Genomic DNA, 18,446 nt, shown 5'->3' with positions numbered 1-18,446 from the left:
ATTGGGAACGTCCTAACCCAGAGTTCCTTCTGGAACTCCAGGTCAACTGCCTAGGACGGGTCACACTTCTTCCTTCACACACAAGCTTATGTAGGCCACACGGTTCCTTGCGGAGCAAGGAACTTGTGAGGTGCAGGGACTCCTTTTCTCGAGTGCGACTCACTCGGATTCTGAGTCCCCGGGTAAAGCCAAAGCCAGTATGGCTGGGGACTTTCCACCCTACCTAATGGGTAAGTCACCCAATGTAAATAGCGTGGTTTGTATTTCGGTTACGGAACAAATGACAAATTCGAAGATAATTTGTATTTTTCCTAACCATACAAACCTTAGCTATTTACACATATTTGCCCGCCAGCTCTGTCCCCCAAGACAAGTCCTACCTCTAAGTGAAAGTGAGCATTCATCTGTGTGTAAGGGGGGGGAGGGGTAGCTAGCTACCACTCCCCTACCCCCCGCAAACTAGCGCGGGGGTAATACACCCTCATTAAATTCTAATGGCTCGCCATTTCAGCTGCGCTAAAAGGTAAACCCAATGTAAATAGCTAAGGTTTGTATGGTTAGGAAAAATACAAATTATCTTCGAATTTGTCATTTTATGCTGGAACAAATAACAAATTTGTAAGTAATTTGTATTTTTCCTAGTATACAAACCTGGAGCTATTTATACAAATTGGCCCTTCACCCTGTCCCCCGAGAAGTCCTGCCATAAAGCGAAGTGGTTACTCAGCCAAGAGGTGTGAGTGAGCTGAGTAGCCAGTCTACCCCACCCCCCCACCCGCTAACTAGCTGATGGGGTAGTTATCCCTCACGAAAATTAACATGGCTCGTCTTTCAGCTGTGCCGAAAGTATACCCCTATAAATAGCTCCAGGTTTGTATACTAGGAAAAATACAAATTACTTACAAATTTATATTTGTATAGTTAAGAAACATGATCATTATTTAAAAAAAAAAAATATTTTTCATTCTTCAAATTCAGTTGTTTTGAAAACTTGATTTTGGTTGTACATTATCAAATGTGGGCTACATATAAAATCTTTTTAATTTCAACCTTACATGGTCTTAGATACAGTTTGAAGGCTGTGTAATTTAGCTAAGTGAACCAAAGGTAATTTATTTTCTAGATCTTCATCCACTGCACCCTGATTTTTAATGTGACTCAACTTTTATGAAATTACATGTATGAATTTTCTAGTATATGTTTATATTTTCAGGTTCACTGCTTTCATCCTTTCAAGATTGACATCTCTGATTTACTGCAACATCTGTAAGTATCAACAATGTTTTAATGAAAAATTAATAGTTATGTCTTGGCAAGAGGGCTCTTTTTAATCTTTTAATATGATGATAATTTCCAGACCATTGATTTACTTGTATATTTGTTCCTACTATTATTATTATTATTACTATCCAAGCTACAACCCTAGTTGGAAAAGCAAGATGCTTTAAGCCCAGGGGCTCCAACAGGGAAAAATAGCCCAGTGAGGAAAGGAAATAAGGAAATAAAATGAAGAGAACAAATTAACAATAAATCATTCTAAAACAAGAAACAACGTCAAAACAGACATGTCATATAATAAACTATCAACATCATCAAAAACAAATATGTCATAAATAAACTATAAAAAGACTATGTCCGCCTGGTCAACAAAAAAGCATTAGCTCCAACTTTGAACTTTTGAAGTTCTACTGATTCAACCACCCGATTAGGAAGATCATTCCACAACTTGGTCACAGCTGGAATAAAACTTCTAGAGTACTGCGTAGTATTGAGCCTCGTGATAGAGAAGGCCTGGCTATTAGAATTAACTGCCTGCCTAGTATTACGAACAGGATAGAATTGTCCAGGGAGATCTGAATGTAAAGGATGGTCAGAGTTGTGAAAAATCTTATGCAACATGCATAATGAACTAATTGAACGACGGTGCCACATATACAAACTGTTTTACTTCAATAGAAGTATGACTAGTAAAGTTGGAACTGCTTTTAGAAATTTAACGAGGCACTGCAGTTATAACTATCGGCAGGTGACAGGTAAGCCTTTCTCTCTCCTGTCAATCAGCATGATTTTGGCCACATGCTGCTTCTTCTTCTTCTTCTTCTTCTTCTTTTTCTTCTTCTTCTTCTTTTTCTTCTTCTTTTTCTTTTTCTTCTTTTTCTTCTTCTTCTTTTTCTTTTTCTTCTTTTTCTTCTTCTTCTTCTTCTTTGTGTACATCTTTTCCCACTTCTATGTGGGGTCAATGTTTCTGGTCGGCTTTCTCCGTCTACCTCTGTCCCACACTTCATCGGTTAATCCCTTTGATCGAAGGTCATCCTTGATACAGTCCATCCACCTTCGCTTTGATCTCCCTCTCCTTCTCGTTCCCTGTACCTCCATTTCCATCACTCTCCTCCCAATATACTGTTCATCTTTTCTCATGACATGACCATACCACCTCAGTCTACTTTCTTGGATCTTATCTGATAGTTTTTTTTTAACTCCTGTGGTACCCCTGATTACCTCATTCCGTATCTTATCTCTTCTTGTCACCCCACACATCCATCTCAACATTCTCATCTCTGCCACATCCATCTTCTTCTCTTCTGTCTTCTTTATTGCCCACATCTCCGCTCCATATATCATTGCTGGTCTCACAACTGTCCTGTGTACATTACCTTTCAACTTAACCCCTATTTTCCTGTGGCATAGTACTCCATGGACTTTTTTCCAATTCTTCCATCCTGCTTGTATTCTGTGTTTTTTTTCCTGCTCCCAGATCACCATCCTCTGCAACTGTTGATCCTAAATACTTGAAATTTGTTCCGTAACTGGAATGCAAACCACGCTATTTATTAGGGGTTATACTTTCGGCGGAGCTGAAATGACGAGCCATCAAAATTTAGCGAGGGTTAACTACCCACACCGCTAGTTAGCTGGGGAAGGGGGGGGGGGGGTTAGCTTGCTACCACTCCCGTGTACATACATGTGATTTAGTCACTTTACTTTTGGCTCGGAGCGAGAGCGGTTGTTTCCTCTCTCCCTCCTCTCCTATTTTGGACTGCCATTAATTTTTGTCTTTTAACCCTGGATAGGTACGGTCCTCGGACACCCCTTTAAGGGTATACTCGGACGCGAACGACCCCGACGCCAAAAAAAATTCTTGAAAAATCAGTTTTTGCAGTAACCTCCTTTTTTCTTTTGCCAAAAAAAACTTCAATGAATGCTTAAAACAACTGTAAAGATAAATACTACTCATCTGCAGAAAAACTATTTATTATAAATATTTTAAAAAATTAAGTAGAAAAAAAAAGACCTGACATAAAAATTCATAAAAAAAAGTTTATACATATATACACAAATCCTTTTAGGAATTGATTCTTGAATGTTTAGGACACATCTTGATGTATTTTGGATGGAGTCAGACCCATGGAGGTGAAGATCTGAAATGAGAAAAAAAGGGTAACTTTTTTTGGCCAAAAAAAATTGTCCAATTTTCATGAATTTTTTGGGTACCCAAATGAAATAGGAAGTGGCTAATTTTTTTAGGGAATAAACATATGTTATCCTAAAATAGAAATATGTAAAAAAATCTTCATTATTTTGTAAATTACATTTATATCAGGGGCCATATCTAAAGGTAATTTTTTGAGTACTTGGAAATTTCGTAAAAAAATACATATATTTAATATACAATATGATATTTATGCAGGTAAAAATATACCAAAATATCACAAATTCTATAGGGAACAAGAATATATATAGATAGGGCAGCTTACGCTTCGGATATGTCCACAAAATGGCCGCCAACCACACTGACTCAGACTCCCTAATCTGCCACTTGAAATGTAGGAAGGGTATGTCAATTTCAAGGTGTTATTTACTAATCTAATTATTATTGGATATGCATAAAAACTGTATGGTGGGTTGCTGGATAATTGTCGATTATTTTACGACTATAAAATTAAAATTCTGACTCAAAAAATTTTTTTTGAAGGGAAATAAAATCGAAAAAAAAAAATGTAAAACAATATTTTAGCTAAAAAAATTTGATGATATTCAATCAAAAAAAAAGTAAACAAAATTTTCCGACAAATAAACATCTAGAGGAATCATTACTCTGTGATAGTTCCTTAGTACGTAGTAATTTTGAAAGAATTGGGAAAAAACGAAAAAATGGCAATCACCGGAAAATCGAACACATACCTATATATACGCCATATCTGGCTTAAAAAAAAGATAGGCATGGGTAGCCAGATCATCTAGAAACACTTTCCAACACTATAAAAATATAAGTTTTGCGACACTACTTGCCAATTCCTTACGGTAACATGACTAAGCAAAAAAATGCAAAACAAATAAAAAGGGGCACTCGTGGAAAAATGGCCATTCTAATATACAGCATTTCAGAAAAAAAAAATTTCAGCCACGTGCTAGGCAAACCATCAAGGCATATTTTCCGACAAATAAACATATAAATGAAATATTACTCTGTGCTAGTTCCTTAGTACGTAGTAATTTTGAAAGAAATGGGAAAAAACGAAAAAATGGCAATCACAGGAAAATCGAACACATACTTATATATACGCCATATCTGGCTAAAAAAAAAATAGGCATGGGTAGCCAGATCATCTAGAAACACTTTCCAACACTATAAAAATATAAGTTTTGCGACACTACTTGCCAATTCCTTACGGTAACATGACTAAACAAAAAAATGCAAAACAAATAAAAAGGGGCACTCGCGGAAAAATGCCCAACATTCTAATATACGGCATCTCAGATAAAAAAAAAAGACATGCACGTGTTAGCCCAACCATCAAGGCACACTTTCTAACACATAAACATGAAAAAAAAATCAATAATATACGGCAATTCCTTACTACGTAGTAAATTTTTACAAATATTGAAAAAAAAAACAGAAATTGGCAACCGCAGTTAAATACCCAATATACCAATAACTACGTCGTATCTGACAAAAACAAAATCACGCATGGGTAGCCAGATCATCTAGACACACTTTCCAACATTAAAAAAGCAAAAGTTTTACGACACTATTTCGCAATATCTTACGGAAAAATGACTTGGCAAAAAAATTAAAAAAAATTAAAAAGGGACACTCGCGGTAAAACGCCCGACATTCTAATATACGACATCTCAGATAAAAAAAAAGACATGCACGTGTTAGCCCAACCATCAAGGCACACTTTCTAACACATAAACATGAAAAAAAAAATGAATAATATACGGCAATTCCTTACTACGTAGTAATTTTTACAAATATTGAAAAAAAAACAGAAATTGGTAACCGCAGTTAAATACCCAATATACCAATAACTACGTCGTATCTGACAAAAACAAAGTCATGCATGGGTAGCCAGATCATCTAGACACACTTTCCAACACTAAACAAGCAAAAGTTTTACGACACTATTTGGCAATATCTTACGGAAAAATGACTTGGCAAAAAAATGAAAAAAAATGAAAAAGGGGCACTCGCGGTAAAATGGTCCTCGTGGTGATGAACGACATTTTAACTAAAAAAAAAAACATGCACATGGTAGCCAAACAATCCACCAAGACTTTCCACAACTGATAACCTATACAAGTTGCACCATTCTACGACAATTTCATAATACGTAATAACTTTGATAATTATGCAAACTACCTCAGAAGGGTAAACTCGGACGCGAACGACCCCGACGCGTCTCAGAAATCGGGGAAGGAGTACAGCTACAGCAATGCACAGCTGGACACTACTAGAGCGTGTAGGGGAGACACCTCCTGCAGGTCGATCACCCACAAATTCAGTCACAGGGGTGAGTCACGTGAGAAAAACCTGTTTTTTTTTGACGCTCGGGGTCGCAAACGACCCACCGTACCTATCCAGGGTTAACTTACTTTTTCTTATACTTATATAAACAGTACAGTGAACCCTCGTTTATCGCGGTAGATAGGTTCCAGACCTGGCCGCGATAGGTGAAAATCCGCGAAGTAGTGATATCATATTTACCTATTTATTTAACATGTATATTCGGACTTTTAAAACCTTCCCTTGTACGTAGTACTGTTAACAAACTACCCTTTAATGTACAGAACACTTAATGCATGTACTACAGCACCCTAAACTTAAACAGGCACTTAAACAGGCACAAATATTAAAGGCGATTTTATATCATGCGTTTCCTAAACACCTAAAAAGCACGATAAAAAATGGCAACCAATGTTTTGTTTACGTTCATCTCTGATCATAATGAAGAAACAAACTCATTTAGTGTACACATATATGTATAGGTTAGTTTTTTCAATATTAAACTTAGCCGGTGATCATATAAGCTGCAACTCTGTTGCTCGACAGAAAAAACCTACGGTCAAAATACGCCAGCGATTGCTATGCAGGTGGGGGTGTACATCAACAGCGCCATCTGTCGAGCAGGTACTTAGTACTCCAAGTAAACAAAGAACCAATTTTCTCTCTGTCGGGCTACCGGCAAGACCTACTAATACGCTGTTACTAACTGGATTTGTTTTCACAACTATTTGGTGAAGTACACTATTCTAGTTTTGAGCTTTCGCTATGCAGGTGTTTTATCTTCATCTCAAAACTTGAACTCGTTTTGGATAGATTTAATTAGGGTGACAAAGAGAGTATGGACTCTCTTTCACTTTTAAATGGCCGACCCTTCCCTTAGACGGAAGTGTGTTTAGGTTTTTAGTAATTTTGCTTAACACGTTATAGATCTATATATTTTATATCTCTCCGCCTTTATTAGGCCTCTTCGATTAACTTTCCATTTATTATAAACATATAAAGATAATTTTTATGTTTTGTTTATATGCGACCTTTCCTGATAGTAGGCGGTCCTAACTTGGAACCAAAGTTAATCAACGTTGAGCCCGTTATATCGTATTTAGCCTTTAAAGAATTTAAAACTTTTTAAATTTAATGTTTTATGAAAGAATTTCTTTGATAGTCTTCGTACTGTTTTCAAAGATGAACTAACGTTTAGTTTTTTATGCTACGCAGTTGTTGACGTTCAGGACGTTCAACATGCGCTCTATCGTTACGATAGAGAGAGAGTGTATCACGGTTTCACTTTGCAGTAAGAGTAAATCGATTCTGACGTTTTGTTCATTCTTTCTTAGCTTAAATGTTTTAAATTCTAATTTAAAGGAACTTTTTATTTGGAAAACCTTTCAGTTTTTTCCTTTAGTCAAATAACATGTTTTTTTGACGATATATAATTGGGCTCTTCTCTTAGGTGCGAAATCAATAGAGAAAGAGAGAGAGAGATAGAGACGGAGGGAGAGAGAGGAGAGAAAACGTTCCGTTCAAGCGGGTAACGTTTTTCTCGTGTTACTCTCGTCCCTAGTCGCTGTACGGGGAAGAAGGTAAAACGTTTCTAGGGTTTTATTCTTGTCCCCAGGCTATGTGCGGTGAGAGATTGTAAACGTAGTTTATTTGAACTAGTGTTTAGTCTCTTTCCCAGCCACTGATTTTTTATCTTTATATATGTTTTCTGTTTTTTGCTAGTATTAATGAGCTGCATTATACGACTGATTTCGCAATTACTACCTTTTAATGAGGGTAGAATTGCGTGTTTCAGGTAGAAATCAGTAAAAGTTTCGATTTCAGTGAAATAAGTGCAAAACAGAAAATCGAAGTGATAGTGATATGCGCAAAGTGTTACAGTGTTGCGTCCGAGGGTTCGTCTGTTCGTGCCTGTCGTTCACCTAGTCCGGGACCTCTTGCAAGCTCCCAAGCCCAGGGGAGAAGTAATGTCGAACGACTTATGGGTTCGTCAGGCCTTGATCAACGAACAGACGTTTCCCTCCGTGGTTTCGGGCGTATCTACCCAAGATTGCCCCACCCACACAAAGACGAGAGAGCCCATTTATTTCTCGTCTGCGGAAGAGGTTTCTCGTAAGAAACCATGGACCAAGGTCTCGCAGCTTATTAAGCGCAAGTCGGTCCCTTCCGCGCAAGTCCAACGGCCCAGTTGTAGCCACTGGGTCAGTTCGGACTCGCTGCAGTCTTCCGACGACTGCACACCTCCTAAGAGAGGCAAAGCGGTACCGCATCAGGCAGTCACACCGTCTGTTGCCGCACCTGCTCCTGTAGACCCTAAGTGGTCTTTGCTGCAGACCATGCAGTCTTAGTTAACGTCATTGATGCGGGACTTTCGTGCGGAGAAGGTTGACACTGCACCAACCTCTAGCCTACAACCAACACGGTTGTGCGTCCTGTGGACGCTGAGGCGACCTTCTGCCGCACTCCAGCCGAGAGAGTCCCGCCACCCATGCGTTCCAGTGTACCCTGCCAGCCGCATGTTGACGTTCAGTAACGCACGGAACCTTCCGTTGACGTTCGCGAGGTACAACAACAGTCTAAGTTGTTTTGTTTTGACGCGGTGCTTCAACCTCCGCATTCTAGAGTTGTTTTGACTGCTCAGTATAGACAGTCAAAGCAGTCTCGAGTGAACACTGTATGTCCTCACACACCTGTTGTGGTTGACAGTTCAGTTGTTGACAGTTCACAGACTGTCAAGCAGTTACATGACGTTGCCTTCTGGTCTGCTACTAATGCACCAGTGAGAGATTCACTGAGATAACCTAGCTTTTATCGGACAAGGTTCCTGTAGATGAGAAAGTGCTGTTCTCCCTCCTACTGATATTCCCTTGAGGACTCTGTCATTTGGAGAGGAGCCTTAAGCTGCTTAGCCTCCTATGGACTTTAATTAAATCATGATGATTTTTTAAGGATCTTCGTCCGGATCTTGTAACTGCTGCTCCTCGTTCGCCTAAACGTCAGAACTTACACTAGGCCTAGCTACTTCGAAGCCGTTGTTTTTAAGCTAGTGCTCTCTCGCTCTCCTAGAGAGCGTTACGTTGGCTAGGCGACTGGTTTTTGCACCAGGAGGAGTTTTAGGGATACAGCCTTTGATTTCCCTTCTTTTAAACTGGCTTATAGAGCGAGAGTCTGATAGGACACGAGAGAAGTTCTCGGCTTGGGAGTTCATGCCTCTGCCCAGATAGACTTCTCAATTCTGGTAGACTCGCCCTGGCACCTAGCCAGGAGACGCTCCAAGTTGTTTACAGGTCAACTTCTCAACTTTTGTCGAGCCTTTGAAGTTTTGCTGTACTATTATGTCACACATAACAAGGCTTTCAGGGATGGTAAATGGTTCCGCCTCAGTCGCTAACCCCGTCTGTTGCCACACCTGCTCCCGTAGACCCTAAATGGGCTTTGCTGCAAGACATGCAGTCCAAGCTTGCGTCCTTGATAGAGGACTTAAATGCGGAGAAGAACCTTCTGGCCAACAACCTTCCAACCGGTTGGTTGTGCGCCCTGTTGACGCTGAGGTAACCTACTCGCGTCTGCCAGTTGAGGTGGTTCCTCCTTCTGGCCAACAACCTTCCAACCGGTCGGTTGTGCGCCCTGTTGACGCTGAGGTAACCTACTCGCGTCTGCCAGTTGAGGTGGTTCCTCCACCGATGCGACCCAGTGTGGGTTGCCAGTTGCACGTTGACGTTAAGCGACGCTCGGAGGTGGTTGTTGACGTTCAAGACGTTCAACAACCAGCAGAGGTGACTTGTTGTGACGCAGTGCGTCAACCTCAGCAACCCGGTAGGGTGTTGACTGCACAACCCAGACAGTCTAGACAGTTTCGGGTTGACGCTGTACTTCCTCGCGCACCCATGGTTGTTGACAGTTCACAGACTGTGCAGCAGTTCCATGATATTGCGTCCGGCTCCGTCACGCATCCACCAGTGCGACCGGATTCAGCGAGTCAGACGTTGCCCACTCCGTTGCCGTTTCCTCATCAGTTTCGGATGAGGAACCCTCTGATGAGGACGTTGCTGAACAAGACGATCAGCCCCCAGCCCTGCTATCCATCCAGAAGATGCTGAAGAAGGAACGCTGCCCAGTCAGGCTGTGGATGAGTCTGGTAGGGACACTGTCATCCGTGGATCAATTTGTGTCACTAGGAAGACTACACCTCCGTCCTCTTCTATACCATCTAGCTTTTCACTGGAAAAAGGACAAGACGCTAGAAGCGGTCTCGTTCCCGGTTTCCGGAAAGATAAAGTCTTGTCTGACTTGGTGAAAGGACTATATCAACCTTAGAGAGGGTCTTCCCCTGACTGTTCAGACTCCCAACCACGTTCTCTTCTCGGACGCATCGGACGTAGGCTGGGGTGCGACATTAGACGGTAGGGAATGCTCGGGATTATGGAACTCGAGTCAAAGGACAATGCATTTCAACTGCAAGGAGCTACTGGCAGTACGTCTGACCTGGAAAAGCTTCAGGTCTCTCCTTCAAGGCAAAGTGGTGGAGGTGAACTCGGACAACACCACGGCTTTGGCGTACATCTCCAAGCAAGGAGGGACCTACTCTCTGACATTGTACGAGATCGCAAGGGACCTCCTCACCTGGTCAAAAGGTCTAGACATATCACTAGTAACGAGGTTCATCCAAGGCAACTTGAATGTCATGGCAGATTGTCTCAGTCGGAAGGGACAAATAATTCCAACAGAATGGACCCTCCACAAGGATGTATGCAAGAGACTTTGGGCCACCTGGGGCCAGCCAACCATAGATCTCTTCGCAACCTCGATGACCAAGAGGCTCCCAATATTTTGCTCACCAATCCCGGACCCAGCAGCAGTTCATATAGATGCCTTTCTACTAGATTGGTCACATCTAGATCTATATGCATTCCCTCTGTTCAAGATTGTCAACAAGGTACTGCAGAAGTTCGCCTCTCACGAAGGGACAAGGTTGACGCTAGTTGCTTCCCTCTGGCCCGCGAGAGAATGGTTCACCGAGGTACTTCGATGGCTAGTAGACGTTCCCAGAACACTTCCCCTAAGGGTGGACCTTCTACGTCAGCCACGCGTAAAGAAGGTACACCAAGGCCTCCACGCTCTTCGTCTGACTGCCTTCAGACTATCGAAAGACTCTCGAGAGCTAGAGGCTTTTCGAAGGAGGCAGCCAGAGCGATTGCTAGAGCAAGGAGAACATCCACCCTTAGAGTCTACCAATCGAAGTGGGAAATCTTCCGAAACTGGTGCAAGTCAGTATCCGTATCCTCAACCAGTACCTCTGTAACTCAAATAGCTGACTTCCTCTTATATCTGAGGAAAGAACGATCTCTTTCAGCTCCCACTATCAAGGGTTACAGAAGCATGTTGGCATCAGTCTTCCGTCACAGAGGCTTAGATCTTTCCAACAATAAAGATCTACAGGACCTCCTTAAGTCTTTTGAGACCACGAAAGAGCGTCGTTTGGTTACACCTGGTTGGAATTTAGACGTGGTACTAAGATTCCTTATGTCAGACAGGTTCGAACCGCTACAATCAGCCTCCCTGAAAGATCTCACCTTAAAGACTCTTTTCCTGGTATGCTTAGCCACAGCTAAAAGAGTCAGTGAGATTCATGCCTTCAGCAAGAACATCGGATTCTCATCCGAAACGGCTACATGTTCTACAACTTGGTTTTCTAGCCAAACACGAGCTGCCTTCTCGGCCTTGGCCAATATCGTTCGATATTCCAAACTTATCGTATGGTTGGAAATGAACTAGAAAGAGTCTTATGTCCTGTAAGAGCTCTTAAGTTCTATTTAAAAACCTTTACGAGGCCCGTCTGAAGCTTTATGGTGTTCAGTTAAGAATCCATCTTTGCCTATGTCAAAGAATGCTTTATCCTATTTTATCAGACTGTTAATACGAGAAGCTCATTCCCATCTGAATGAGGAAGACCAAGCTTTGCTGAAGGTAAGGACACACAAAGTTAGAGCTGTCTCAACTTCCGTGGCCTTTAAACAAAATAGATCTCTGCAAAGTATAATCGACGCAACCTATTGGAAAAGCAAATCAGTGTTCGCATCTTTTTATCTTAAGAATGTCCAGTCTCTTTACGAGAACTGCTACACTCTGGGACCATTCGTAGCAACGAGTGCAGTAGTGGGTGAGGGCTCAACCACTACAATTCCCTAATTCCATAACCTTTTTAATCTTTCTCTTGAAATGTTTTATTATTGTTTTTGGGTTGTCCGGAAGGCTAAGAAGCCTTTCGCATCCTACTGGATTTGGCGGGTGGTCAAAGTCATTTCTTGAGAAGCGCCTAGATTAGAGGTTTTGATGAGGTCCTGTTGTATGGGTTGCAACCCTTGATACTTCAGATCCTAGGGGTCGCTCAGCATCCTAAGAGGATCGCGAGGCTCCGTAAGGAAGACGTACTTAAAAAGGCAGAGTAATTGTTCAAGTCGACTTCCTTACCAGGTACTTATTTATTTTATGTTTGTTATTTTGAATAACTGCTAAAATGAAATACAAAATACTTAGCTCATAATAATGTAAACATGTAATGCTGGTCTCTACCCACCCCCCTGGGTGTGAATCAGCTTATATGATGACCGGCTAAGTTTAATATTGAAAAATGTTATTTTTATTAATAAAATAAATTTTTGAATATACTTACCCGGTGATCATATATTAAAGGACCCTCCCTTCCTCCCCAATAGAGACCCAGTGGACCGAGGAGAAAATTGGTTCTTTGTTTACTTGGAGTACTAAGTACCTGCTCGACAGATGGCGCTGTTGATGTACACCCCCACCTGCATAGCGATCGCTGGCGTATTTTGACCGTAGGTTTTTTCTGTCGAGCAACAGAGTTGCAGCTTATATGATCACCGGGTAAGTATATTCAAAAATTTATTTTATTAATAAAAATAACATTTTGCATCGATTATATTGATTATACAGTATGTTGATTTTGTTATTACCAATGTTTTACTTAATTTTTCTTAGGACTTCCAAATGAAATGTTTTTCTTTATGACGCCGCCTGAAACGACGGCGTCATAAAGTACTGTACGCTCAGTAAACAACCACGCTCAGAACAAACAAGGCATTTAACGCGCATGATGAAAGTGATAAATAATGATACAGTACAGTATTTACAGTAAAAGCATTTACAAAATATGTTACCTTACAAATATAATTTATCGTATCTATATAAAATCATACAGTACTGTACAGTACATATTGTACGTAGCAAAGCAGGAAAACAATTTACGAGAGAGAGAGAGAGAGAGAGAGAGAGAGAGAGAGAGAGAGAGAGAGAGAGATTGTTTTACGTACATACTGTAAATGTAAATTTTAAATCAAAAAAATCAATTTACGAGAGAGAGAGAGAGAGAGAGAGAGAGAGAGAGAGAGAGAGAGAGAGAGAGAGAAAGAGAAAGAGAGAGAGAGAGAGAGAGAGAGATTGTTTTACGTACGTAAATGTAAATTTTAAACAAAAAAAATATGATAGGTTACAACATGTAGACTCTTAAAATCTTCCCTTTAACTTAATGCATACAGTACTAAACTATAAAACAGGCACAAATATAGAATATTAAAGTAAAAAATAAAGATTGTTAGTGTACTCACCACGAAAGAAGTTCAAGAAAAACTTGAATGATGATGGCGATGAATTTGCTGCACAGTAGAAATGATGATGATGAAGCTGATGATGTCTTCTACTGTGCAGCCAATGATGTATTTTACGTCTCTTCAGACGGAGGTGTCTTTTCCTGGGACACCTCTTCAACTTCTTCAATTTCTTCCGAAGGCGTAGTAGCATGAGGAACTGGCTCTTTTTTGCGAGGCTGGAAGAACATTGTGATCGGAAGTTGTTGCCGCTGCTTCTTTTTTCGATCTAAGAGCATCCTGTAGGGAGTCATGATGTCATCGACCTTGTTGGAGAATTGCATAGACCGAACCATATCGTCCCACTCTTGCAACATTTCTTTCACCTCCTTTATATGGTTGCAGACCTTGGCAAGCCGTTCTAGTGTTAAGCCCGTTTCTTCGACATTTTCTTGGGTTTCTTCCTGGGTTTCACTCTCTTCTTCGCTTGCCGATTTCGTCAGGTCTTCGAGGTCTGCGTCAGTTAGGGGCTGGGAATGGCAGTCCAACAACTCGTCGACGTCTTCAGTCGTCATGTTGCCAAACCCGTCACCTCCAATTATGGCAGCCAACTGCACAGATTTGCGTATTGCAGAGTGTTGGATTTCCGACAGAGTAAATCCCTCGTCGTCGTAAACAATCTCGGGCCACAACTTCTTCCAGCTCGCATTCACAGTTGCAGGTTTCATCTCTTGAAGTGCCTTCTGAATATTCTTCAGGCACGTGGCTATGGTGTACTGCCGCCAGTACGCCTTCAAGTTAAAATCTTCATCCTCATCCTCTTGGGCAGCATCCACACACGCAATGAGGTCCGCCAAGGTATTCTTCGTGTAGAGGGCCTTGAACGCCCTGATAACCCCCTGGTCCATCGGTTGAATTAATGACGTGGTGTTGGGTGGCAGGAACTCAACCTGAACGCCCTCATGCGACAGGTCAGTTGCGTGTCCACCAGCGTTATCCATAAGGAGAAGGATCTTGAATGGCAAGCCCTTCTCTACGAGATATTCATTGACTTGTGGGATGAAACACTGGTGGAACCAGTTGGAGGTCAGCATCTTTGTAATCCATGCTTTTGGATTATGCATCCAGTACACGGGAAGGAGATTCTTATTCTTATTTTTCAAAGCGCGAGGATTTTTCGACTTATAATTAAGCCCCGGCTTTAGCAAAAATCCAGCAGCATTGCCACACATCACGAGGGTAACGCGATCCTTGAATGCTTTAAAGCCAGAGGCTTTGGCTTCCTCTTTGAACAGGAAAGTTTGCGATGGCATTCTCTTCCAAAACAAGCCGGTCTCATCCATATTAAACACGTGTTCCGGCTTGTATCCACCTTCGGCGATAATATTCTTGAACGTCTGGTTCACGTAAGTTTCAGCAGCGGAAGCAGCCTCGCCATGCAGGGAAACGCTTTTCAGGGCGAAGCGTTTCTGAAACTTCGCGAATCATCCTTTGCTGGCGGAAAAACGTTGTTTCTGAGGCTGGGAATCAGTGGATGTCCCTGGTTGAGGTTCATCTGCATCATCATCTTCTTCAGCATGGTTGCCGTCGTCGTCTTGAGGTTCCTTTGCAGCAAAATTCTCATACAAGCTCAAAGCCTTTGTTCGGATGGTGTTCGTATCCAAGGCTATGTTCTTCTTCCGGCAGTCGGCAATCCACACAGCTAAAGCACCTTCCATGCGTACGATCGTTTTATTACGCGTTGTAACGACTCGCTTCGCTGATCTGCTAAAGGTGATTGCAGCCGTCTTTCTAATGTTCGCCTCGTCCTTCTTGATATAGCGAACAGTAGATTCGTTAATTCCAAAATGGCGCGCTGCGGCCGCGTAGCTTCTACCGTCTTTCAACATATCGAGAAGCGTCACCTTCTCAGCAATCGTCATCATCCTTTGATGGCGTTTAGGCTCACTACCAGCCTTAGTAGAAGCAGAACGCTTGGGAGGCATTGTACAGTAGGATTTAACAGAAAGTCCAACAAAAAGTTCAACTTAAAACAGTCGCACACAGCACAGATTAAACTTCACAAACTTAAGAACGTCTACTCAGCGATACGGCATAAGAGAAAGTGGACGACCCGGGCCCGCGAGAACCTAGATGCTGCGGGTTGGAGATGCGGGCAAAACACCAATCACAGGCTAGATAACAAAACTTGAGTTCTGATTCGTCATCTATCAGCACTTGAACCAATCACAACCCGTCTTATATGATGCGTAGGTTAGCAACTCAAAGTACAAGATACCCCGCGTATACTGTACGTACAGTATTAATAATAATAATAATAATAAATAATGATAATAATTTAGTAATAATAATAATAATAATAATAATAATGATAATAATAATAATAGCTTTACGTATGCTATTTTATTCTTTTGTAGGATGTGTGTGTGTGTCTCTCTCTCTCTCTCTCTCTCTCTCTCTCTCTCTCTCTCTCTCTCTCTCTCTCTCTCTCTCTCTCTCTCTCTCGTACGCTTATTCGAAATGTGATTTTTGCAACAAAGAATATTATTGGATGCAGTACTACGTACGTATACATACAAAAGATTCATGGAAAAGAAGCACATCCATTACATTTGTAGTACAGTAGTAGCCATCAGCAGCCTTACACCATTCTAATATGGTATGACTGCATCTGATTTGCGTTTCATGTTCGATTTAATTTTACTACGTACTGTATACAGTACTGAATTATCGTATGATAATAATACAGTAATAATAATAATGATAATAATAACAATAATAATTTTATTAACAACAACAACAACAATAATAATAATAACAATAATAATAATAGCTTTACGTATGCTATTTTATTCTTTTGTAGGATGTGTGTGTGTGTGTGTCTCTCTCTCTCTCTCTCTCTCTCTCTCTCTCTCTCTCTCTCTCTCTCTCTCTCGTACGCTTATTCGAAATGTGATTTTTGCAACCAAGAATATTATTGGATGCAGTACTACGTACGTATACATACAAAAGATTCATGGAAAAGAAGCACATCCATTACATTTGTAGTACAGTAGTAGCCAACAGCAGCCTTACACCATTCTAATATGGTATGACTGCATCTGATTTGCGTTTCATGTTCGATTTAATTTTACTACTTACTGTATACAGTACTGTATTATCGTATGATCACATTCTCTTTTCGTGTTTTATTTCTTTCTGTGCTGAATTATATATCATATGTAATGCAATGAACAATCAGTAAGAGCAGATATTACTAATTACAGTATTAATGGAATTACAGGTAACGAAATATCGTATTTGGGGGTCTTCAGATTTCGTGGTATTTTCGAAATTTCCGGAAAATCCGCGATATGTATATATATATGGGTTATGGAAGAAACCCGCGAAGTGGTGAATCCGCGATGGTCGAACCGCGAAGTAGCAAGGGTTCACTGTATATATAAACATTCTTAATTCTTATGTATATATGTGTATAGAAATGTGGTAAATTTCCTTTTCAGTGTTTGTGTGGGAGAGGAGAGGAGCAGACCTTTGGTCCGTGATTTTACTAAAGGATGAATGCGAAGTCTTTTTCCTAGTGAAACTTCCTATTAGTTACTCCGATAGACCCCTCTGCCAAATACAGAGAGAAGCCAAAGAGACAGGCTATGCAACATCAAATGTCTCTCTTTTTGGAGAGGGAGGCTTTTGTCCGGTCCTGGATGTCACTGCTCTTAATGCCTTCGTTCAGAAGACAAAGTTCTCCATGAGGACATCGGTCTTTTGAAAGTAAGGCCTCACGAGGTGAGAGCTATCGCTACTTCACTGGCATATCGTAAGAATATGTCAGTTAGACAGGTCCACTGGATGGTCTCTTTAGACCTCCAAGATGCTTACTTCCACATCCTCATCCATCCGAACTTCAAGCAATACCTGAAGGATCGTGTATAGGAGGAAGTTGTCAATTTTTGGGCTCTTTGTTTCGGTTTAAGCACCACCCCTCAAATAGAGGGTGCGTCTGTTAGGACCTGTCGTTCTTCTAATACATAGACCTCTTCCAAGGAATGCCGAACATAAATCTCTTCCAAGCTCCCTATCCCCTGGGAGAAGGAATGTCGAACGTCAAAGGAAACGAGAGGCTTTAGCTTCCGAGCAGACGCCTCCTCGAGCATACCTATTGACGCTTCCCAGGACGCTCACCTTCATCATAGGAAAGGTGAGGTAAAAGTTTTTTCGTCTTCTTCAGATGACGCAGCGCCCAGACGAGGCTGGTGTCTACTTCCATACCTCTGAAGAGGAAGGTGGACACGGTCAATCAGCGTCCTATCATGACACCGCAACCTTCCGGTTGTAGTCTTTGGAGCAGTTCTGAGCATTTTTTCATTCTACCGAAGAAAACTCTCCTACCAAACATCCTTTAAGGATGTCGGCAACTGTCAAATAACGTCCAACTCACCCAGTTGCAGGACAGTTGTCTGAGTCTAGCATGACTTCGGTTCATGCTCCTTCTCCACCGTCAAACTGGTTATCGTCTTTTGGGCGTTCTGCGTGTTTTTTAAGCGGTGTAGAAAGAGAGCTTGCGGTAGACGTGACGTCTCCTGTACCACAACAGGTTGACTATTTTTCTTATGCTGCTAGATATGCAGCAGAAGCTCTCTTCGCTCAGGCTAGTTTATCAGCTTGCGAACAACAAGAGAGTAGCAGGCCTGGACCCTGAGCGTCAGGTAACTTCACACCTGGACGTCAAGTGTAGTGAGGCTACTAGTCGAGATGTTCTTGATGAGAAACGTCTTTACAACTCCCTAGTTAAATGTTTTTTTAGCCATTTTAACGCAAGGAGTCAAGCAGACAGACGTGACGTCGAACGTCCACCTATCGGGACGTCGAGCTTCCAGCGGAACTTGACGTCCTGCAGGATGTGACGTCGAGCGTCTAGCAAGACGCGACGTCGAGCGTCTAGCAAGACGCGACGTCGAGCGTCTAGCAAGACGCGACGTCGAGCGTCTAGCAAGACGCGACGTCGAGCGTCTAGCAAGACGCGACGTCGAGCGTCAAACAGCTCGTGACAT

The 18,446-nt window shown here is 41.6% G+C and overlaps 1 protein-coding gene across 1 annotated transcript in view; it reads left to right on the top strand.

Moving 5' to 3' along the window:
• The window catches only part of LOC137644036 (uncharacterized), a 971,945-nt gene that overhangs the window by 36,896 nt on the left and 916,603 nt on the right, over positions 1 to 18,446 (top strand). The window contains exon 2 of the mRNA XM_068376929.1: positions 1,214 to 1,266. The gene's annotated coding sequence lies outside the window, so the exon portion shown is untranslated. The remainder of the gene's footprint in view (positions 1 to 1,213; positions 1,267 to 18,446) is intronic.

Source organism: Palaemon carinicauda, chromosome 7 (genome assembly GCF_036898095.1).
Source record: "Palaemon carinicauda isolate YSFRI2023 chromosome 7, ASM3689809v2, whole genome shotgun sequence".
In the NCBI taxonomy this organism is placed as follows: Eukaryota; Metazoa; Arthropoda; class Malacostraca; order Decapoda; family Palaemonidae; genus Palaemon; species Palaemon carinicauda.
Note: the sequence above shows the minus strand (reverse complement) of the source record. Positions and strands in the feature narration are given on the sequence as shown.